Source organism: Bombus affinis, chromosome 2 (assembly GCF_024516045.1).
Source record: "Bombus affinis isolate iyBomAffi1 chromosome 2, iyBomAffi1.2, whole genome shotgun sequence".
NCBI classification, from domain to species: domain Eukaryota; kingdom Metazoa; phylum Arthropoda; class Insecta; order Hymenoptera; family Apidae; genus Bombus; species Bombus affinis.
In genome coordinates this window covers 13,847,739-13,873,217 of record NC_066345.1, presented here as the reverse complement: position 1 = coordinate 13,873,217, position 25,479 = coordinate 13,847,739, and the positions used below count along the sequence as shown (strand labels likewise).

The 25,479-nt window shown below is 36.5% G+C and overlaps 1 protein-coding gene across 3 annotated transcripts in view; it reads right to left on the bottom strand.

Moving 5' to 3' along the window:
- The window catches only part of LOC126928751 (tyrosine-protein kinase Src64B), an 86,984-nt gene extending 61,734 nt beyond the window's left edge, over positions 1–25,250 (bottom strand). For 2 of the 3 annotated variants that reach the window (XM_050744444.1, XM_050744446.1), the window contains exon 1: positions 24,970–25,250. The gene's annotated coding sequence lies outside the window, so the exon portion shown is untranslated. The remainder of the gene's footprint in view (positions 1–24,969) is intronic. The other variant, XM_050744447.1, reaches the window with a different exon arrangement.
- Positions 25,251–25,479: the final 229 nt, after the last annotated feature.

Sequence of the window (25,479 nt, the reverse complement as noted above, 5' to 3'; positions counted from 1 at the left end):
AATGGCCCTGATAAACACGTGCGACCTGCCTCATGGATCAGAAAAGGAAGAAGTCTGGACGTATTCCTGGCTTGGATATACGGCCGACCATAACGAACTGCCCCGTGTTCAATTGAAAGAATGCACAACTTCGCCAGGGGTAAAATTCGTGGAGCACGTGGTCGCCAGATGCGCCTCAAATTGGTCCCAGAAATCATCAGGCCTCGTTGATATTATATTATAATAACTGACTAATGGCAAACGATTTTGTTGTTTCGGCAGATTTTCAGTAAAGCGTTTGAATCGCTAAGCTCCTTCAGCTTTTAATCCTGCTACATTCCTTTATTTATTTTCGATCTAAAGCTTCGAACTAGAGTTTTCTAACATCTTCAGTTGAACAAAATACGAACAAAGTGTTTATCAGAATCTTCAACGAAGAGTTTGAATTATCAATCCTCGTCAACTCTGCTGTATTCTTTCGGTCACTATATTATTGTAATAGTCTCCAAAATATCTTCAAAATAGTTGTTTCGGGAAATGTTCACTAATACATTTGAGTGCTAAGTCCCTTTAATGTTATCGGTAGTAGGACAATTATCGCAATGAAAGTATTGAACGAGACACGAACTTATGTAAATCACTCATTTTTAATTTCTTGTGGGTGATTCAATATGTGTGTGTGTGTATCTATATACAGCTGGAAAGGTTTCAAGAGCTGCAAATTGTTCAGTGTATATTTCAATCGTCGAAACGTAAACTATGTTGTGCTATCGTGCAACAAATATGGTACCACTGCACCCCAAGAAGGTAAAAGTTACAAATGAGCAACGATTTTGTATTATTTATATTATCGAGTCTCATGAAAGTTTATTAAATCCTATAGTTCTGTAGCTTTTTTAATTTGTAATTCTCGAAAATTTTTCATTGTCATATCATCATCTTCGTACGTTCCACGTTTCCGTATGCTCTCACGTATGCACTGTTTATCGTCAGCATGAATAATCCATCGGGCCACCCGGTGTACATCCCGGTGTGCATATACGCGTTGTTCCGCTTTGCTCACCTTACAATAGGATCGAATCTTCCATGCATTCATAAAGGACACGTGGTACGTACCACGTTTGCGAACGTTCACTGAAATCTCAGATCAGCCAAGTTGGTAATCGTAATGCAAACTAATTTGTTTCGGTTGATTCGCAAAGATCTGATTAATCGATCGATTGCTTGATTTTCTGATACGAAAGTGATTTTTGTCAAATTTATATAGATATTATTGAAAAAAATTCACACAGAAAGAACACTTGCTTTCTTAGAACTCGAACGATCCTCAATAATATTGTCCCTTTTTTAATTGAAGAATTCACTCATAATTTCTCTTATTATTACAGACACTTCAGCAAATCCCACATTTTCAACTTCTTCATCTTACTTAAATTCGAATGGCTCCAAGTCACTCAACTTTACTTGTATAAACACAAACTCGAAGCAAAATTATTCCAATTCGAACAACTTGACCAAACTAAAGCCCGAGTAAGCCATTACAATAGAATCAACTGTCGCAGACATGTAACTGGCTTTCTAAAATCCTGTACTTAAAGAACACGTGGTTTCGTGCGTAGAATTCATCAGAGGGATTTGTTAGAAGCCTAGGTAATCAGAAGTTATTGTAAAAGTTGCTATTGAATGGTAGAGATTTTTGGTTCATAAAAGTGAAGAAAGTCGCGATCGTTCCTAAGAAGCTTACGCATAGAGATTATAGTGAGAAGAGTAGTTAAATTGATTGGTAGAATTGAGAGATACTTTGTCTATGCCTGGAGAAATTGATAGAGGTACTAAGCGTTTGTCATTGTGGCTCATTTACTTGATAATGAGATAGACTCATAGTATCGAACACACGACTGGTTGTGTTCAGAACTTGTAGTTCGAGGATTTATAATCTCGTGCGGTGAATAAATCTAACGGTTTTATCGATGAGTAATAATTAGAGAACAAGATTGGTATGTAGATCGAATATAATAATAATAATTGCAAAAATAAAAGGTCCAACGCACCATTTTTACGGGTTTACTATTTTGATCAAAGCTGTTAAAACGGGAATATGTACAGAGAATGAAATTTTCACCAAACTTTATAAACTCCACTGAAACTGTTTATAGCTGCAAATATATATATAAAAAAAAAAAATCGATTTCTCTCGATGATGAAGGTTCGTTTAAAAAAGAAACCCTTGGCAAAAAAGAATTAATAAGTTGGGCATGTTCGTGTAAAACGAGCCCGTATGCAAATAACGCGATTAAAGCGGTTGAAAAAATGGAGTAACGACCTGCACACATCGTCGACGTCGAAGTAACTCGCGCAGATAGGCCAGAAATAATAATCCATGGCGAAGGTAAATGCACGAAGGAGAGGTTGAAAACGTGTCGTCGACACATGTTGCACGAACGATACGACTCCTCGTAAAATCATCGAACGCCTCTGCGAAAGCCCGTGAAAACGATTCTGTTCGCGACCGATTGGCTTTTAAAGTCACGATGAAAATGCGAGACGCTTAACTCGACGTTGATTGCGCTTTAAATATAGGTAGAGCGTTAGCAGTGAACATGATAAGAAACGATTTAATTGCGTAACGGTACCATTTATGTATACAGTTTCCTGAAGAAGTTCCTATGAAAAATTCAACGTGATATTCGAAATTCGTGATGTTAGGTTGGTGTATTAGAAAATGTGTTGCAGCGCGAGAGATCGTTCGTGCGAACTTTTACTCGACTACCTCGTAGAGCAACTTAATGCGATCGAGTCTCTTTAAAACGTTCTGGAAAGGACCAAATTAGGCTTGTAGACTTGTAGAAGAAACGAGTGGCTACTTGATGAAGTTCTGGCGATAGACTGATTCAGACCGACGATTGAACGATGTTTGAAATTAGGCAAGTTGCCGACGGTGGACATTCGAATTTCCTGATTTCGTATTTTCTCGAAATGGAGGAGATAGATAGAAGAAGTGCTTGGCGAGTGTGTGTTTCAAAGAAACCAAAAATGTAACCTCTACATACCGATCACATCAGGTAGCGAAAGGCCTTGAAGCCTGATCAATAAAACAAGAAAGCGGGCTCGGTTTAAAGGAAAAAGAAAGATGTAGCAATTCCACAAAATTTCGTGTCATTGGACTGTCCTTGGTTATAAACAGTTGTAGTTTCTTTAAATTATTTCTAAAGACTCTCGAAGGTTTTATAATCGCATTGTTGCGTTGCATCGAAATGTTTGCTTGAAGTTTTCATTGAAACACCTGAAACAAAAATCCCTCGAATCTCGTTGTTAATAGTTGATTTTCTTTTTAATGAAAGCGTTGCGAACAATTGTTTATTTGCAAAAAATAAAATAATTTTAATGAAATTTTCATTTAAAGAAGATGAAAAAATATAGATATAAAAATTAATCTGAAAATTCGGTAATTTTTAAGAAATTACACTTACTAAAAAAGGAGAGATTATATTTAACACGCACAAGCCTAATACAATATCTATATTTTCTTGAATTTTTCGCTAATATTGAAAAACTACCTCCATAATAGTTACGTAAGTTTTATTTCATGGTAATGTCGGCGGAAACAATATTTTTATTCTTTCCTCATAAAGAAGAGTTATTGTTCATTCTTATGGCCAGTTGTAATCCGAATGTTCGCCACAAACGTCTATTTCCATTTTTCACGCGTAAAACCAGCCGATGAAACTGGCCCTTCGTACTTTTTTTCTACCTTAAATATACTACTTAACAAGAAGTTTCATAGTTTTACGCTTTAAAGCGCGAACAGTTTGAAACTTCTAATAGTCGCATTTACCGGTGGGGATGATGCGAAAGAAAAAAGAAGAAACGTTCATTAAAAGAACGAGAACGACAACCTTTGCACCTCGAAGTAAAAAAGTAACAAAAAAATCCAAGGATTCTCGTATTCAACGTTTCACTGCATAAATTTTCGAGCTTTCTGCTTCCAGTCCACGTATTCGTTTGCACAATCCTAAATCTCTTATTCATTAGGTAATCCTAGTCCATAATATTTTCTGATATATACCATTAATATCTAACAACATTCAACTTGAAGGTACATATTCTCATCAATAGAGCTTCATCATGAGCGAGTATAGAATACAAAAGTAGCAATATCATTAAGCGTTGTAGGTACACTTATCATCCTTGAAACGTGCCAAGATCCCTCCATTCTACCAATAGAAGGCAAACTACAACGCTTGTCCCTTCGAAGATCATGTTTTATTTATTTCCCTGGCTTTTCCGGTTGCTGACGTTCCAGCATTCTCAATCTACCTTTTCCTTTACCTATATAGTATGTGTAAAAAAAGTACCTAGCTAGATTTCTTATTTATATAACTTTATAAAATAAAGAATAATAATAAAATAAAATAAAAGTAAATAATATAAACAATTCGAAGTGTATACCATTTTAAGCCTATTTAAGAACCTCGTCTATCTGTAAAACTATAAAATATATTTATATAGATCTATAAAATTCTCACGAAAAATTATAAATTACACAGCCATTTTGTTCGCTCAAAATCGACAATTCTAACGTTAAGTTAGATTTGATTTGGATAGCTTCCGCCGCCAAGAAAATCGCAATCACTTCGTCATCATTATCATCTCGGGCAATGGCAACGCGCAATGTGCTCTACGGGAAAGTAAATCGGCCGAAGAATTTTTCCATTATTAACTCGTCTGCATTACACCGGCTATTTCCTTCGTCCTTTGTTTCCCTATCTCGCAATTTGTTCACCACCTTGATATTACACGATATCGCAATTCGCATTGGACGTCTACCCTTTTCCCTTTCAACCCTGTTCCTTTTAATCCTGTCTTCCCGTCTCTTAAGCACGCAAGTCTACAACCGCTTTCCTCGTTTCATTTGCAACTGGGTCGCAGACCTTGCCACAGTGAGAGAGAGAGAGAGAGAGAGAGAGAGAGAGAGAGAGATAATTATCGACAAATCGATTAAGAAAAATATGCAAATTCGAAATGATATAAACGACCTCGTATAGGAAGTACATATCGTGATTTTTCATCAATTTTATCTCACCAACGTTTTGCTTACCTTTCCCGTTCACTGTTACGTCAGAGACAAAAATGTCTTTGTCGTGAATCATTCGGTTATCTATAATCGCATTATACTACACGTTAAAACGGATAATGTAAATATAATATATTGAAAAAGAAGGAAATTATTGTGCTTCGAAGTGATTAACGATGAGTTCACTTCTGTGTATGAAATATTTCTGTTTACCCGAGCATTTGAATCATCTGTGTTTCTTTGCTTTGATAATGGCGTTTATTGTAATTTGAAGTTCAAACGACTGTTTACTTGGAAGATCTAGCGAGATGATGTCGAATAATATTTAATATTCGGAAGATATTCCGGAGAATTTCTTAATCGATCTTCACCGAATACTTATAAAAAATAATTTAAACGTTCATTAGGAACTTTCGTTCATACAATACTTAAATTAATAATATAAAAGAAATACTTTGCATACAAGGATTGATTGTAAGTACTTAATACGATTATACATTATACGGTAAACTTGAAAAATAATTTTCTTCGACCAATTCTTAAAGAAAAAACAATTACAAACGCATTTATTATTTGTTGGTTACAGGTAAGCATGTTATAAATGTTCGCTATGAGATCTGCCTGTATAAATACAACGAATTTCCACCAAATATTCACACAAATAATTACACCAGTTGGACAAGGATAATTTCAAGCACAGCATATCGAAGCCAAAGAAGGGAAGAATGAAACGTGCCGGCCCATCGAAAATCCCTTGTGGCCAGACAAGGCATATGATCAAAAATCCTTCATTTGCCCGTCCGTTACTCGGTATGCGGCACGAGAATACGAGAGCGACCACGGACACGAGACAATAGGACACACTCCATGCAACATGTGTTACCAGTCGAGTAAAAAGAAGGAGAGAGGGACAGGGTATACAGTGTTCCTCGTATCCCTGTATCCTTGCGCTATACTGGTAATACGTACTGCGTGTGCACGAAAGTGGCAAACAAGCGGTAAAAATGGAAGGGCCAGCTGGGCCAGTCCGTATCCTGGGCCCATTGTCAACGTGCTTATTACAATCGTCCATAGTGAAATTGCTGTTGTATACGATCCCTTCCAACATACAAGCTGCATACAGGCGATATAATGGCACGTCGTACGCAATTTTCGTTTGCAAGATTCGACGAGGTGTTAATACATTTCAAGTATTAGTTCTAATCGAACATTAAGTACGATTGTCTGTATCTATCAGTTTGAAAGAATGTTGTTTATAAACAGCTACAACTTGATAATCAAACAAGCTGAGGTTTGCCTAAAAAAATTCCTTCATAATAATCTAAACGCTCTTTTCTATTAAATAATATTGTGGTCTCGTAATATTCTTATGAAGAACAAAGTCACTATTGGAATATTAAACACTATCTCTCATAGGTATCCGGAAATTTCCAAAATGTATAAATCAACGAGAAACTAATGGTCAAAAATAATATTTACTCCGTGATATGTTCAAGGTAGCTATTCGTGCTATATGCTACGTAACTTTTTACTCAATTTGTCCAATATAATCGTGGCTATCGTCCCTCGTTCGAATGTTAATGAAATTTCAAAATGTTTTATATCAACACATACTACAATATATACGTATTAGGTTGTCCGAAAAGTTTCTTTCGTTTCATAAGGTGATAATAGATGAACAACAATTTTTGTTTTACATTATTTTATCGAATTAGGTATGATCTGTTTCGTTCTATTTCTATTATTATATTCGTGCATAATTCAATAAACTAATGTAAAACAAAAAAACATTGTGCGTCTATTATTTCCTTATAAAACGAAAGAAACATTCCGAACAACCTAATATAAGTTCTGTATGGTCGTAAATTCTCGTTACAATTCGAATAATCCACGCCACGGATAGATCGATCCCTTATTTCGATTAATGAGTATAACGCTGATATTAACAGGTTATAATATATATTTTCAACAATCCAATAACTTCAATATTTGATACAATTGTGCGTATGTTGACTGCCAAACTACGAATGAGTACGACCTGAGACTCGTTTCGTGTTGACGACTGTGATGAACGATTTTGACTCGATTGACTGTATGTTACTTTGTCGATTGACTGTCTTCGACTTGACGATTCTGATGACTTAACTTCTGACTCCTTCTGTTCCTCGAACTGTTTTTAACTGAGACTGTTACTATGGAACCAATCCAGAGATGTGATGACTGTAGTTGTCGCTGAAGACCAGAGAATAAGTAAAGTTCGTTCTCGTGTTATCACGGAGGGAAGCTCGGGGTGGGCGTGTTTGTTGTATGAATAAAGCGGATTCGTTGCTCACACTTTTCGTTAGGAAAATGAGGGTAACGACCCGCGATGTCCATTGGTTATGACCAACGTTATGAATGAAGATGGGAGGAGGAAGTCTCCTACCAACGTGGCTCATGGGTGACATTGTTCATGGGAAACACCAGCTTTCTCCGTGATTTTTAAGAGCGATTAATAAACCTAAGAACTGTTCTAAGGACCAGCCATAAACCGAAAATACTTGCAGGATTAAAGATTCCGTTAAGAAGATTCAGTTTATGGTAGTTCCTTAGGTTTATTAAGGGTTTGTACAATGGTGCGTAGGCCTTTGACGGTCAGACAATGAAGGACGTCGCACGGACGATCTCACGCGACGTAACAGTCGATGTTGAAATACTCCCGTGAGCCAGTGATACCAACACCTGGCACTCGGAAGAAATTCCGCATTTAAGGGACGTGTATGATTTTTGGAGCATATGTTTAGCGAAGATTGATAGCGCGAAACGCCGCACCCGCGCCACGCCGGCACCAAATCGAGCACGTGCGTGCACCGGTGAAAAAGGGATCGCGTGATGAGGTGTCATCAGACTGGCGATGCTCGCCGACGCAGGCTAATGCTTCTAGCGTGTCGTAGTGAGCTTGAAGCGTCGCGCGTGGTTCCATCCTCTATACCTATACTCTATAGTATTTAACGCGGTGCAATGCCGCGGTGACGCTTTCAACGGGAAAAACGCGAGCCTTTGAAAACGAAGGAAATATGAATGGGTGTCGGAGGACTGAATCGCGCGAAACGAGGAAATTTGAACGGAGTGGCGGGCATTTACGTTCGAGTAGACGGGCAAATTTTTGTGATACGGACAGCAGTGTGAAGGAAATCCGATTTTTTCGTTTTTTTTTTTTTACCATGCTTACATGTCCTATTTTTAATATTCCTTTTTCAGGATTTTTGTTTGTTATTGTATCAGATGGTGTAATGTACAGGAAGCCTCAGAGATCGTGGTATGGTGGGGAAGAGTTTTTATAAAAATATAGATTTTCACATACGACGACTTTGGTTTTTGAGAGGAAAGATATTGAAAGTCGATTATGCGGATTATTACGATCGTCGATTATTACGAAAGTCGATTATTACGATCCTGCGCCGTTTGTCGATTTTATGGAATTTAGTTTCAGTTTCAAGAGATTTAAGATCGATGGTAGCTCATTATAAAAAATAAAAATGATGGATAATATAAATAATGTGACGACAATTTCGATTTCTTTTTCTGGGTAATAGCAGGATTGCTGGAACACCTAGTACGCTTCTATGTATGTGACAAAGTGAAGGTGGCGAAGCACGAAACATTTAACTCGTTAAGGCAACATTAAATCTGTGAACTGTACAAGACGATAAATTCTTTATCTCGGAGAAATTTCGAGGGAAACCTAAACTAGAGACTATCGGCGTCGAGATTACGCTATTACCCAAGAAACAAATTAGCGTTTCCGTTTATAACCTCAATGAAAGTTGGACACAACAGATAGCGGGTTTAAAATTATAATAAGTTATTCTGTTTTCGCTGTACTCTAACTTAATCGTGCGTCGCTTAACCCTTTTACATCTAGTGATAAAGTATGTATCTCGTGACGCAACGTTATGGACGAGATACTCTGGGGTTCATAAATATCCAAATACTTTGTTCGATTCATGATAACCATATTTAAATTTGATTAGCGTGAACACATGAATGACGAATTAATAATTAGCAGCAGAATTTACTATTCTTCTCTAGAATCAGTAGTTTAAATTACTTATCGAAAAATATAACAATAACGTGCCTTACAATTTTAATCGTTTATGTACTGTATATTTAGCTGCACATTAAAAACTATTTATATTCTGCTGCTAAAAACTATCGCTTGCATTTACGTCAGAATTCTTCCCATCAGTTCAGAAGAAATAGGACCTATTTGCATTTTAACTGTCTGTAGTCGCACGTCGAAGTGGACAGTTTCAATACACAAAGCGTGTCTTTTGTCTCATACGTTAATTTAATAAAAATATATAATAAACCGCGAAATCGTTTCGTTTCTCTGCTACAAATGTTCACGATCTTTGGTAATTCCAGTGTTCGTAAAACCATATAATGGATAAAAGAGCGAAATCGCGATCGTGTTAGCGAGGCGTATTATCGAAATCTTTCTCGAGTCCGGGCCAATCGTGCGCGAGGAAGATCGTTTCGAAACGAACGTTGAAAGCAGCGAGAACATCGACTGTCGAACTGAAATCGAGTCGAGAACGGATCGAAGATGCCAGCTGACTCGCTCCGGACGGCGGAACGGCCGCATTGTCGACGAGATTATTGCCCGAGCCGTCGATGAAATTGTACCGTTCACTCGACTCTGTCAAGCACCCACTCTTCGAGCACGGGATCGCGAGTCGACCCTCGCCACCGACCCTCTTTCAACCACCCAACCCCTTTCGACCAACGAGATTTCCAAGTTGTTGCGACGCTGATCGTCCGACGAGTCGACGCACTTGGAAAAATGCATTTAGAATATCGACCGATTCTCCAGACGGACGAATAAAAGAGAGGCGCTTAATGTAAACAAGAAACGAGGATGGAAAGGGTTGAGGAACGTGGTGTTTCATTAAAACCTTGGACATTTTGTAGAAACTCGATGCACGATAAGAGAGACGTTGACAAGTGGAGGGAATTGAAGAAGATTCACGATGATTTCTAATTTAGAATCCTCGATAATGCAGAATAGACTGGTAGATAACGTATGTATGCATACTGAAGTATCGCAATACTTGTAGATACGTTTTATGAATGTATTATGTGTGTTATGCGAAATATTTTAAGTTGTTGTTATGAGACTCGAATATGGTGATTATTATTATTGATAAAGTTTGAAAGAGATCTGAAAAAATTAGGAATTGCAAGATATTTGGTACAAATAAAAATCCTCGATTACAAAAAAGTAAAATAAAATACATTAAACTTTCTAATCATAATTAGTCTCATATTATCATATTTAGGATGAACCCAAAACTGTATTATACGTGAAAAATAAACCTGAACTGTTTGAATATCTACATTTCAATTACTGCAGGCCATCCATTACGTTCGACACACCGTTAAGCGTATACAATACAATTATTTGCATTCAATACAGTTTCAATGCGTCTCTACCTCTTCTATATCTATTCATTCTACTCCTGCATCACATACCGGTCCATAAAAGAAAGCAACAGTTCACCGATATAGCGTATCATCGGCAAATAAACAATCACCCTTCCCCAATCACCACATATGTATATAACTTATACGAGCCATATAGTAGCAGTACTCGACTGTGTAGCAATTGTAACAATCGACAAATCGGCTGCAACTTGTTAAACCTAAGCCTAACGAGCCTCGACGACAGAATACGACGACAACGTTCACTTCTCGCTATCCGACTAGTTTCGTCCTTCGTACTGTCGCACATGGCTTGCTTTGACTATACAGGATGTTACAGAAAATTAAAATTAAAGTCCAGGGACTTTATCTATCGAATAAATGGACTTAAAAAGACACATGGAAAATATATTTATATGTAAAAACTACATATAATACCTGTGTATAAACCGTTCGTATATAAGAACTTCGTACAAAATGTTTGTATATCAGAAGCGTATACGAATATTTATATGCAAATCAATTCTTATTTCGTGATTTTTCCATGAGTCGAAAATATTTCTAAAACACTGTCATTTAATATTTAAATAGCCCTTCAGGATTTAAAATGACAATATTTAGTTGCCCTCTATCGAAACGATTAATAAACACAGGTTGATGAATATCGTTAACTTCCGAGTTATAAGATGATTCTAGTTATCAGTTTGAAGTAACATAAAACGTATGACTTTATTGCGCGTCTATCTACAACTTATCGAGTGGGTGGTTAGATCGAAGAAAGTAACCACGACAGATATTAACATGTACAGTAATGTACAGTAATTGTACGATATCGAAGGTAACATAAGAATATACAGTCTTCTTTTAAGCTAACACCGCATGATTTTAATTTTATTATTACTACACCAATGAAATTTACTCGTTTCGATGAATATCGCGTGCTCCTAAAATCTGCCCTACCTTTTTGAAACAGCCTCTATATACGCGACAAAGACAGAAAGGTGAGTGAGAAAAAGAGACAGTGAGAACAGGGCACGAGGAAAAAAGGGCAGGTGAGAAATGTTCTACGTGCCATACGCTATACGTGGGCGATTCGCTCGATTAATCTAACGCCGCCGTGCTACACCTCCGCCTGAGTCCGCTCGTTATTACGGTTAAACTGTACCCCGGCTGGACGTAATACCATACAGCGGTGGATAGAAGTGGAAAACGACAGGGGAAGTTGGTGGTGTCCTTCTGCTCGACAGATAGGGAAGAACGTTCCTCTTCTTTCCAACCGACGAGGTAAACCTTTCTCCCCTTTCTCTTGGTTTACGGACAACAATTACACTTAATATCCCTGGCGAATTATTACTTCACAGCTTTCCGATAGAGATACTGCAAGTTTCTCCTTGCGTCGTTGCTTTTACAGAGAGTGAGAGAACTGCGACAGCTCTCAATCAATAATCGTAATTGGTGGCGTCGTCGCTGGAAAATGCCGGTGAATATTCGTTAATTTTCCGCGTGCGCTCACCCACTCGATCGCCCGACAGTTTAATTGGAAGTATCGCGTCGGAACTATTACGAAACGGATCGAGTGTAAATGAAAGCTGTTTCCTTCGACCTTTCGGAGTAAGGGTGGTTATTTTATTCCCTGAAGACAGAGCTGTATCTTTGTTCTTAGGTCAGTTCCGTGCGAGATGGCTGTTTAGAAGTAAAATACAAGAAAATACGTGGTACGGTATATCCATTTATAAAATAGGATAACTTCGTGTCGACCGTTCATTTCTAATTGGAAAACAATTATAAATAGATAGCTATAAACAACTCTAAATATCCATATTGTATTTCTTACGCAAATAGAAGAATCGAAGGGCAAAAATATCCCTTATTAGTCTTTGTTTCAGTGGAATGAAATGGAAGAAGACACTCTATATAGCATTCTTAACTGTTATTCAATAAGTTGCAATATTATTAACAAGCTGTAATTGTTTATGCATTTATGGAAAATTTTAATGTACAAAAACATACAGATGAGATAGAGATATGCGTACATCGTCATCGGTATAATACTTACGAACATATATCTATAACTATATACGTACACAGTAGTGTTTGTATATTGAGTAAAACAAAGAGAAGAAAGATAAAACGGTCATCCAGAAACAGCTTATAAGTTATGGAATCGAAAAATCTAATTTTGAAAATGTTTGTCTGTTCGCATTGGTATCGCGTGAAAACTACCGAACGGATTTTGGTGAGGTTTTCTCTGTTCTATAGCTTAGCGTCCGTGAAAGAAAATAGGATATGTTTCGTCTCGATCCATTTTGTAAAAGCTGAGAAATAGCTTGGCATCTGAGTTGTATACATTCCGAGATCGAACCTTTTTATAATTTAATAATTTGCTTCGGAGAATAACCTAACTGTTAGTATAAAAAATATGTGGCTAATCCATTCATGAAAAATTCATCCGCTTAAATATTTTTTCCTGCGTTAGTAGGAAACTGTCCACGTGAACGAAGTCACGGACAAAAACCAGTAGATACTTATAATGATAAAATATCCGTATAAAACCAGTCTTACGATTAAATTCTTATATATATACAGTAGGGATAAAAGGTAGAGACGCGAACGTGTTACCGGTACACGGATGTTACCGTGGATCACACGATTCCTTTATCGCTTTCTCCTTTAACACGCGTACGATTTTCTGTATGATGGGTTCGTGTCGAGGACAGCACAATGTGCCAGCAGGATCGCCCACGAGAGAGAGCCTCTCGATAATTCAACGGGACAGGGCGAAAAAAATCAATAGTACAACTACCCCGATGGGGGAGGAGGTCCCCTAACTCTAACGTGCATATATAGACGCCACTGGGGCCAGGAACGCTTTTTCCACCTCGTATACTTAATGAGCACGGCAACCTATTTGCGCAACGCGCATGGTTTAACACTCGGCGATACGACGAGCCGTAGGTCAAGCGATCTTGCATGGTTTTTCCTTCCTTTTCTTTTTTATTTTTTGCTCCATTTTTTGTTTCGTTCGTTGGTGTTTTTCCTCGGACGAGGACGAAGAAAAATAATAATTTCGGTGTGAGAATGACAAGGAGATAAAGGGAGGATGAAAATAGGGGAAATTCTGATTGAAATTCAGCTTTGTTATAAATTGAATTTCTTGTGAATGGGGTCGTTTAAGGAGCGAAGAAGTATAACGTGCATTTTATAAACACGATAACGTTCTTTCCATAAATTTTCCATGCAATTATATTCTTCTACGTTAAAGAATATCTTACAGTTGGTTTGAACAGAATAAGAAAAAGATCGTATCGGTATATGTGATTTCTCGCTTTAATTTGATATCGAAGAATTCTATATTAAAATGATACATTTCATTTTATATTAAATGCTTTTATTTAGTTGTGAAAAGGAGTGCTTTTGATCACATTGATACATTTGTATGCACGCGTGCATTCGATTGTCCTGGTATGCCCACCATAAACGTTCTTGGACCACATTAGCAAGCACGGTGTCCATTAATGGTGGTTAATGTTATTCATACCGCGTAAGGTAACTGTAAATATTAGGCGAACGGAGAGTGTTTTCGCAAATGAATCGGTAATTGCGCGTGTAGTGAGGACGTAATTAGATCCGTGAAACGTAGACGTGTTGTAATGTTGATAGAGTGAAGTACGAGTCATACGACTGGAAGAAATATGCAAAAATTATACATATTTCTAGGTAACGCTGCAGGATAAAGATATCAGAAATTTTACTGCTATAAAATAAAAATCAAAACCAACATTTTAACTTGATTTTGATTTTTCTAATCAGAAACACAATGCAGATATAAATTGAAATTGATTATTAAAAAGTGATAAACACAAATTTAAACAAAATGTACCTGCATTTTTAGATAAAAGAAATACGAACAGGGATGTTAGAAATTTTACCAATGAGCGGCAAGAAAATTCACGCCAATATTTCAATCTAACTTTGATGTTCGCAAACTAAAATTGATTAGTTAGACAAAAAATACGCTTCATCTATAGATCAATCTCATTAAAAGCTCTTGCCTTACTAATTATTACCAACTTCTTGCTGAAGATATAACAATATCAGTCAATCATTTAAGTTGACACGTTGTAAACGTCGTCCTAGATTCGCAGAACTTTCGAATAGCTCCCGCGGAGCGTGAGAGGGCGTAAAGCATGGCGTCTAGCAAAGAAAACAATTACGTCCCTCGGAAAAGTTTCGAAAACGCGGCGGAACAGGCGGTGGAACGTTGGCCTGTCAAAGGGCTTTTCATCAAATTTCTGAGGTAAACAGTCCGGGCGCGGCATGGAAGCAACGGGGATTCTTATACAGCGGAACACGGGAAACGAATATCGAGCAACGAGATCGACCGAGCCGTGAGAGAGACGCGGACCTGTCCCTTTTCCTTCGGTAAAACGGCTCAAAGGAATTCCTGTGCGCCTTGTTTCTCGTTAGGAAAGCGGAATCGCGAGGCGCTCGCGTCAAAGAACATTATTTCCCACCGTGAAGAGGAGAGAAGAGAGCGAGAAGAAAGGAAGAAAATGTGATAAGAGGCCTCGAAGCTTTTTGTGCCACCGCTTATACACAGGAAACGAGAGAGAAAGAGAGAAAGAAAATCAGGCAGACTTGCATGAGCTAGCAACAGCGGAACGAAACGGAACGGAAGCGTTTTCTCTGCGTGACGCGCGCGTAAAAGTGCGTATCGATTTGTGAAAGCGAGAGTGATGCGGGTTTAGGAGCTATTGCAAGATAGGGTGGTTATTTCAGTCGCATAAGCTTCGACATCTTAAAAGTCAATCTTCAACTTTACATGGAGCAATGGTAAGTGCCATCGTTCAGTAAGCTTAACGCATTCGCGCTTGTTCTTATTTATTCTATGAACACGGGAATAAATGACCAAAATTACTAAATATATAGCGAAGGACAAAAATATTCGTACAATCGATCCATTGTATAATATTACAAATATGGAAGGAATAAGATAGACGAAGTGATTTGATCGGTTGCGAAAAGGAACAGAAATTCTTGAGGGAATAAAAATTGTTCATAATCAAGTCTAACGAGTTACAAGGCAAATTCATTTTCAGATCTACCCTGAGGAAGAGAATTGAACGTTTGAACGTCAGAACAAAGTGCAACGTGTTATTAACGTTATTAGTGCCACACGATTGAAATCCGAAGAATCACAATTATACGTCATTTAATCAACATGAAAGTTTGAAATCTAAAAAGGCAAATTACTTCCTTTCACTCAAATATTCTACGCTTTATTCTATATTTTCTTTCTATTTTTCGTTTTGTTTCTGTTTTATCTTTCAGAAAGTTACCGTCAAACTCGACGCGATGAATCTCGTTAACTATTTCGAGGGTGAGCGAACCTAAAACAAGGATGGTTCCGAAGGACGCTTCACAGGGGACTCTGAACAACCCCTGGAGATTAGGGCTAGGGAAAAAACACGGGGAACGGGCCGACGATCGATTTTCCCGAAGGTTTTTCATCGGCAATCGTCCTAGACGCATTGTTCATTGCCCCGTTTCTCCTGTCTTTGACCAACGTTGCAGCCACCAAACGGTTTAATCCTCGAACAATCTACATCTGTCGCGTTGTTAAACGTCTATTACATATACGTATTATAATTAGGATAAATGTCCTTATAACTTATTAGCCAACTTAATTTTTGGCTGTACAAGACATATTGATGTTTGCTAATAGGTATATTTACATGTTGGGTTATCATTGAAGTTAGGGGCATATAGCGAATCTTCACGTGAATGAGCCATCGTTGTTACGTACTGTAGATGATATTTATTGATACAAATGTGATTGATACAAAGTTTAACAAGTAATAGCGGTGATTGGATAATCGAGATATCGATGACAATGAATTTAGGTTCGGTAACGAATCCACGGTCAATGGGATGACGAATGCGATTTGATACACAATTCTGTGATCACTCAACGTACTTGTCCGCTGTACAAGTAGAACTTATCGAACTGAATCTCAGTTCAAGTGGAACTGCTCTTATATACTCCTCTCCGTACCTCTTTGTACTCCTCGGGTCAATCTTTGTTTTTAAGGAGAGCTATATAATTACTCCATACCTCTGTTAGGTACACGTCCCTCCCGTGACCGTCGCTACGTTCAGCGACTCGTTATGTCACTTTGAGCCCAAGCCCACTGTCATAAATCTCGGGCACCCATACTCGGATTAGATCATAAACAACTATTTCTCAGTTTTAAGCGCAGCTATAATAAAAAGTCTGGACTAAAGTATCGGGGACCTTGCCAAACATTCCAAAAAAAAGACTCCGATGTCCTTTCATCTTCGACATATATTTTCTAGTATGATAAACGTTTGATATTAAATGTATGTTGGAATAAATTCGCGCTGCCTCTGGAATAATCGAAGCTATACGACATAGGTAGCGAAATTTGACAAATTACCAGCAACAGTAAATTCTGTTGCGTAGTATCGTCGATACAACAAATACAGCGTCGCAAATATTATTTGCAAATTACAAGTCGATTATTTCTTTGCCTTTATAGGAATCGGAATCCCAATTGAATAAAATGTTTCTATACGTGATTCTTTATTCTATACTCTTCTATTTAAGTAGAAGAACTAAAACGACAATTATAGAAACAGCTATTCTATTGATAACGTAGAATTAATCGAAACTGGCACAATTTAACGTGGAATTACCAAGTCTAGATATTGTTTTATATCGAATGATTGGGCACTGGCCACGTTCGACGCTCGATAAATCGATTCTTCGCGTTTCAGCATCTCCATTGGCCGAGCGAATAATTGAAAAGCTAGCCGCGTCAATAACGTGCGGAATGATATTCGGTGGTCCGTGGATCGTCTATCTACGAAATTGTTCGAGAATACATATTTTGCCCTGTACAAAAGAAATTGTCGCGTCTCGTAACTCGCGCTATTGTACATGCTCGATGTTGCGTTCGACAAACACGCCATGCCGCGTGCTCGACGAACAAACGGAACAGGGCAAATATGGGGGTGCAAACGAGAAAACAGGGTGATTCGACGGGTAAAGAGGAAAATAAAAATTACGCGTGAAACATCTATCTATATATGTATCAGATACATTCTTTCACAAGGTCTTTTTTTCTCTGTAACGATGATTTATTTTTCATGCTGATAAACAGATTGCGAATATTTATGCAAATTCGTATCTTTGTCGTGCTAATTAAGCGAATAGAATTTAAATAGATATTTTTACGTTAGATGTTCTATTCTAATCTTGAGTTTCGTTTCTGACGTAGATAAACAGAAGTGGCGGACACAAGAAATACGTTTGTCATAAATATATAAGTCTAACTATCTGGCTACTTTATCATTTGCATGATAAAGCTCCTTGTAGAATATATAATTTTATGTTTAAAAATGTTACTCGCATCGTGAATAAGAATAAGTCACGCAACTGGAGCAACTACTAATTTCAACTTAACGTAGATAGATCAAAATGGCAGACAAAGATGACATAAAGATATGGCTCAAGCATGCAATATTTTTATTACTTTTACGAAACAATTCCTTGTGGGATGTTCAGTCTGATTTTCGAAAATGTAAACTCGCATTATCCAATTTCTCTATCGATTTTATAGCAAAATTTCTTGCAGAAATTTCCAATTTTAGTTTCGAAAGTATTATTCGCGTCTTGTGACACGAGTCCATATCCACGTAACAAACAGAATTGTATTGTATGAAAAAAAAAAAAACGTAGTAGACAGGCGTTTTCGAAATCAATTTCTATGAAATATCGTGCTCGCACGAAAGAAGCTGTTTCACGTATTCGGCATGTACAAAGTATTATCCTGTTCCCACTTAAATCGCAATTTTTTATATTTCATCGTACATCCCGCGCTTAATGAGAATGGAAATTAAATCTCATTTCAGAAATGGAAGGGAGCTACGTAGGGTGATATATTATACCCGCAACTAAAGTATGAAACCATTTGAATTTGTTGTTTGTCCCCTTTATGGCGGACTAGCATACCTCATCTGATTAAACCGGCGACGATGTGCCATACTGATATGACTGCGTCCCTATTTTAATCCGTGAAAAGTAGATTTCAAAATGTTAAAATTATTATACGTACTTTCATAAATATAAATACCTACTATTATTATTATTATTATCATTTAAAACGAATAAACAACATATTTTTACAACAAACAAGAACACAAGGATTACAGTTTTGAAGAGTTTTTTCGCTAGAAAAAGATACAAAAACAAACGTTGTACATCCTTTTTAATGTTTTCAACGAAGATATTTGCATAAGTATAAATATACATTTTTACTATTTTACATTTTGCACGTAAATACATTTATTCGTGTTTCAGTAACATTCCAGCAAATCTTTTCACAGTAATAATCAAACTCAAAATTCTTATATTGTATCTTTACCTATCATTATCTGTTCATAAAAAGAAAACAGAAAGAAAATTTTAATATCATCCCTTCGACCATTTATCGCTTCTTTTCGTATAGATGAACAAATACTCGACAACAAGCATAGCGAAGGAATAAAAAGAGAAAAAGGAGGACAGATTTAAATCAAAATTCCGTATCCTTATCTGAGAACGCGACTACAAGCAGCTCGACCAGGGAAACACGTGGAATTGCCTACTTCCGCGATACGAATGCCACTGTAACCGAGTCGATGAGGCCTCCAAGGGCACAAAGGACCGTTTCGAAGGAAGGAAAACTCGAGGCCATGTGTCCCCACCCTCTAAATCGCGACTTTCGACGGATAACTGGCACGAATCCAGTGGAAGCGTTTGCACGACCCGCGTCGACCGGAGGTGCTACGTGGATTAGATTTACACGCAGTTCCGTCTAGCGGCGCAACAACCATGAATAAACCAACGAGCAACGAAACTTATATTTATAACGAGCCACGTTGAAACACTATACAATGGTTAAGTTAATATAGAAGATTCCGCATGCAAACAAACTTTCCAACTTTTCGGATGTATCAAGTAAATCGGTGTGATTATATTAAATATAGATCGGCTTATATTATATCCGAGAAAGAGGAATCGCGATTTTATTAAACGTTTTTATCGACAATTTTACCAGAGTTTCGTACTATATTTGTATGCAGCACAAAACCGTGTTCCGTATATAAATGGAAAAGTTATGTGAAAGATATGAAAGTGATAAATTATGCTATTTTTTACTTACGCTACGGCGAATTTATCACAGCTTTCGCGTAATGGTGCAACAATGATTATCTTTTTACTTGAATGATGAATCGAATGATCGCGATAAGTTAAGCTGATGTTTGATTAAGTTATTTCATTTATAAGTACTCCGTTTCTTTGCGTATCATATATATTCTACATTTTTTACTATCGTAATATGTTAATAGTATAATAATAACTACATATATTGGTCGTATCAATAGTATTTTACTATATCTAATCTAATATTAAAAAGCTCAGTTCAAAGCAATCTTATATCGACAAAAGCTAAAGCCGAGGATATTATGGTCTTTTATAATTTCATTAACAAATAACTTTATAAGTAACGAAAGATTTTTCGTACAAAAAAGCTGATTCTAGATATGGATTTCTAAAGGAAGAATAAAGTACGTACTTTCCTGATATTCGAAAGTTAGTGTAATCGTTCATTCGCGACAATGAAAGGCACGAGAAGATCTCCCCTTAATGGGCGCGTTTCAGTGCTAAATGGTGTTGCTCGTGAAAAGTGGTGTTTTGCATTTAAAACACGCTCGAATAGGGCGAAACGCAAAGAGAATATTTCGAGAAATCGTAATAAAGAAATTCTTCCCGGCTATACCGGTTCTTCTTTTTATCCGACAACTTCTAGGGAGACCGTCTTAGGGCAATGGGGAACATAGTCATTAGCGAATGGAAGGCTTAAGTGACTCGACACGATCTCTACGAGATCACCATCATAATTTGATCATGAAATATCTAATGCGTTAAATCGCTGCACCTAATTAATGTGATTATTGATTTTGTAAAAACACGCAGTAAGAGAAATGTACGATACATCATCCTATAACCATATAGAAATTTTTCAATTTGATCAAGTTGAGATAGAAATTTTCATATTCGTACGATCGAATTTCTCAAAAATTTCATTTTCTTCGATAATTTCTGAAAAAATGATTTAACTCATCAAGAATCAATAAAGTATTTAATCAGATTTAAGAAGATTCCAAACGCAATCCCACGCATCTTCCAGATATGTACAGATTTCGTTACAGTGATATTTTAGTTCCAAGCTTCTAACGCTGTTTTTGACGTAAGCCTATTCAGAACACCGACACAAATTCATCTTGTCGTATTTAAAGATACTTTGACGCAAGTATCGTTCTTTTAAATGTCGCTGGTGGGCGGAGGACGCTAAGTGTCTGTAGCAAGACTAAAATGGTTTTGAGTTAGCCATGCCTGATACATTAACATCTTTACTTTTTTCTTTACTTCGTTCACGTGAAATCATACGCTTTCGTCTTTTCCCCGAACATTTTCTAAAGTATGTCATTGCTTATTTCTTGCAACGTAATGCACAGACCGTACGATGAATACAGAAAAGATAAAGCAACCTCTTCGACGAATGTTTCATTCCGTTTCCAAGATGTTGCTTTAAAACGCATGATTGTATTACATTGTGTGCTTGTTACCTCGTTGGTTTGGTAAAATAAAAATGAAAGACTAAAAAAAAGATAACAGTAATAGATACGACGTCCCTTACTATAAGACACGTTTTCTAAGGTTTTCGTTGGCGATCTTTTTACCACGAATCTATAAAATTTGTTCCATCAACATTTTATACAAATATTTATCCATATTTCAGTAACATACATACATTTTTTTAAAGAGAAATAATTAGAATTGAGGGTAGCGTAACCCTTCGAATTCACACGTTTTTTTTTTTATGAGAATCGATAATTAATGAAATGGATGACATTTTGAAGTTTGACTATGACAAAGTAAAAAAGGAAAGAAAATATGGAAAAGGCTAAAAGATTTTAAATCAATTCCAGTTATATAATGATACGTGTACATATTTGGAGCCATCGTCGGTTAACTGTATTTTAACCATTTTAAAAACCATGGTTTTATGAAAACTGTATTTGAACTTTCTTCGTATGTCCATAAAGATAGTAAGTAATAATTGGACCGTAAATTTCTATGCAAATATCCAAATTACAGTACACATTTTAATATTTAGATAGTGAAACAAATTTCTGCTCAAGTTCCATTTCTTTAATTGTACTAATAAAAATATGAATTTACGTGAATATTCACAATCTAACGATCGTAATAATAATAATAAATAAATAAATAAATAAAGAAGAGATTCCTTCGCAAATTTCTAGCAAATGGCAAAGCAACGTAAAATCGCCTATTGTCAGAAATGTACTATAGCTTCGATGACCTTAATCGCGAACAGTGGCAAAACAGTGATTATTCCGAGATAGAAAATGCTGCTTGCATCGTCATACTCGCTCTCCCGTATTTTTATTAACGATCGCGATGCTTTCGCGTCGCTTTGTTCAACTGGATATTTTAATGTTCGCATAAATTTTGTTTCAGCTTATTTCTTCTTATTACTTTCCATAAACAGAAAAGCCTCTTATGCATTTGATATTATTATTACAAATTAGAGGCATTAACAAAATGTCAGAATTTCTCATTTCGTTAATTTCAATCTTTCATTTACATATTTATCGAGCAACGTTGTCATTCGAGTTCGAATAAAAAACTTTACCGTTCGACGAGTTTATAACGTGAAATATGTGCTCTGATACGATATGAAACAAATCTGCATACCGTTCTGTGTAAACAATCATCTGTTCAGAAAGAGGAACCTAAAGCACATTTATTCGTCGATGCTTTCGAACTCGAAATACATTTTATGCAACACTATGGCTCGACGGACTCATGCCAGAGAATACGATTTTCATAAAACAGTCAAATGATCAATTTACATTCCTTTACTAATGGTATTTATCTCTACTATGGCTTTTGAATTTTTATACTCTTGTTTTGATAAACAAAATATTTTTTACAGTTTTCAGAAAAAGTTTGATTGTAGCGTGAAATTTGTTAAATGTATCAAACTTTTTAACGATAAAACGATATACAGTTGGGTGAAAAATTCCCTAAATAAAAATAGATAAACTACGGCAAATAATGTACGATTTAAATTGTTAATGTTAAAAAGATGAATCGAAAATAAGGAAACAAATTTGTTGAAATAAGGCTTCTCTTTCGATAAAATCAATTTTGAAATTGTATCAAGTATGCACGCGGTTATAATTCCATGTCGATGTTAAACCAATAGATACTGATAGCCCATATCGATAACGAATCATTAGACTTATACTAAACTACAATCGACACCGTTAACGTAATGTTTAGGAATATAAGCACGAACCGAAAGAAAGATGCGACACTTAAATCAGACTTCCATAGGAAAAATTGTCATCCTAGAAAAATTGTCTAACCTTTTCTTTATACAAATATCTAAATCTTTCACACAAACGTACGAAAAATTCCAAACTAAAATTATATTGTCAACTTGATATATCACATTTACCAATATAAGAAATAAATTACCATTTATATATCTATTATTCAAACAGCGCTAACTGATAACAACGATAAAACGTTTTATAGATATCCATGAATCGTGTTTCGGAATACGATCAGTAGTTTGTAATATCAGCGTTTCGTAGCACAATGTTATCGAACGTGAACGATAACGGTCAATCCACGTTGCAAAGTAGACGCGTGCGGTTCTCCGGTGAAAGCTCGCGAGCGCAATGTCGCACACGCGTGCCGGCGACGCCACGCAACGACAGATTTACAATTAAAGAAAGTTTACGGCATGCGCTATGGCTATATACCTCGCTACGATTCCCGTGTGCGTGATTTCTGGGCAGAATCGAATATTCCCCAACTAGATACTAAATTACAAAATTTATATCGAAGAAATTAAAATAAATGATATTTAAAAAAATATATAACGCAAATATTGCTCATAAATGTACCTTAGTAAATATCATAAAAATCCTCCAAACATTCGCTCTTGTAAATCTACATTTAAATTTCTTAATGGAAAAGATACAAGGTTGGGTTGAAAACATTGAATATATACACCATTGTAAATCTATGAAATTTCTAGGGAAAATTATGAATCGATTACTTCGACTATTCCAATATTTTTTCTAGCGTTAATCATTCTAATCTCATACACGCCTTGCAAACTTGTAAAATGCCAATAGAAAGTTATGAATTAATCATTTTGATTATTCAGGTGATTCTAAGTGCTAATCGCGCTTATAACGGTATACATATGAACCGAACATACGGCCGTTCCTCGTAACAAACCGAGAAGGATACGCATTATTGGCTCTCTTACTTTCGTCCTCGTCACTGCCTCTGTTCTGTTTTTCACGGTTCACTACCGAGATCATTCATTGACAACAATGCTGAACGATCACGGATGGAAAGTAGGCAGGATTCGATGGGTGAAAACTAACCGAGTTTATAATAGGTTCGTAGGACGCGAAACTATCGAAACTCAACTGTAGCTGCGACGATAGCGATTATCGTTTTGTTCGATTCCCCGTGAACATTTACGGCAGCAACCGTAAACCGACCGAGCGCGTTATAACGCGATAGTACCACCCGTTTACGAGATGTTAGAAACCCATTGGTAACTAATAAATGAGATTTAAATATGCATGTATTTTGAGTAAGCGCTATCAAAGATATTCTGCATTCTTTCGATTTCTTACATTAAAATGGATGACGAGTGCACTATTTGTTTTACGCACAGTTAGATTAAAATTTGGTCACCGTTTTGGATATATTTTGCCATCTTCAGATGTGCTTTGTATCTGTATAATTAATAGATATAATAACAATGTTTTTCGTATGAAAATAAAATGTATAAAGATGATTTTATACATTTCAGTTAGAATACGTTACAATATAATTTATCAAACGTTGAATTTTAGTTAATTGCGAAAGAATACTACTTAATTACTACAAATTTTCACTACAATATTTTTTATCGTATCACTTATTATTTATCTCTCTACGTGAAAAGCAGTTGTTTTGATTCGATACGTTCTGTTTACAGTTCTTGCAAGGATATCTTCCAACACTGACACAAATATTATTTGGACTAAAGACTCGTGTAAATGAACTGTTATAGAAGATGAACAAAATATAATTTGTTAAGAAAAGAATGCTTTCGAATATAATATTCAGAAATTACCACCAATGTGCGGAACTAAAGGTCAATGGCGTTCGTTTGTTTATTATGGTGAGCACTCCAATAGGTATACATATCTGTACGTATGTCAAACAGCACACACGGCTATCAAAGGAAACTTTTAATGCGAAAAATTCAAATTCTTTTTACCTGTGTTACAGCAGAAATTTCGGCGTTCTTCGAGTAATCCGCGTTCAATGGAATATTCAATGAAACATACAGCACATTTTAACACACGTCGGAACACACTGTGCGCAGCCAAGAGTCAACGAATGCACCACGAGCAGACTGACAGTTACCACGGGTTGTTCATTATTAGAAAATCTGTCTTGCAGGCTGCTCTTGCGCAGCCGGCACGATACTACCGACTTCCTCCCCTCTACGAGCTGACGCCATTTGTACCAACCAACCTTCCTTCCCTATAGTATTCGTATCGTTCATAACCGTATCGACGAAATACGGAGCCCCGACTCTACACACGAAATCCAATGTTTACAATAATATAAAATATTTATATCTACAGGATGTCCCAATATTTATGGCATAAATGAAATTGGCTAATTGTACATGAAAAAACAAGTGGAAAATATAGAATAAACTTTTGTCATTTGAGATTTCGTTTTCAACGAAGTTGAATTTGAATATTTATTTAGCATATAT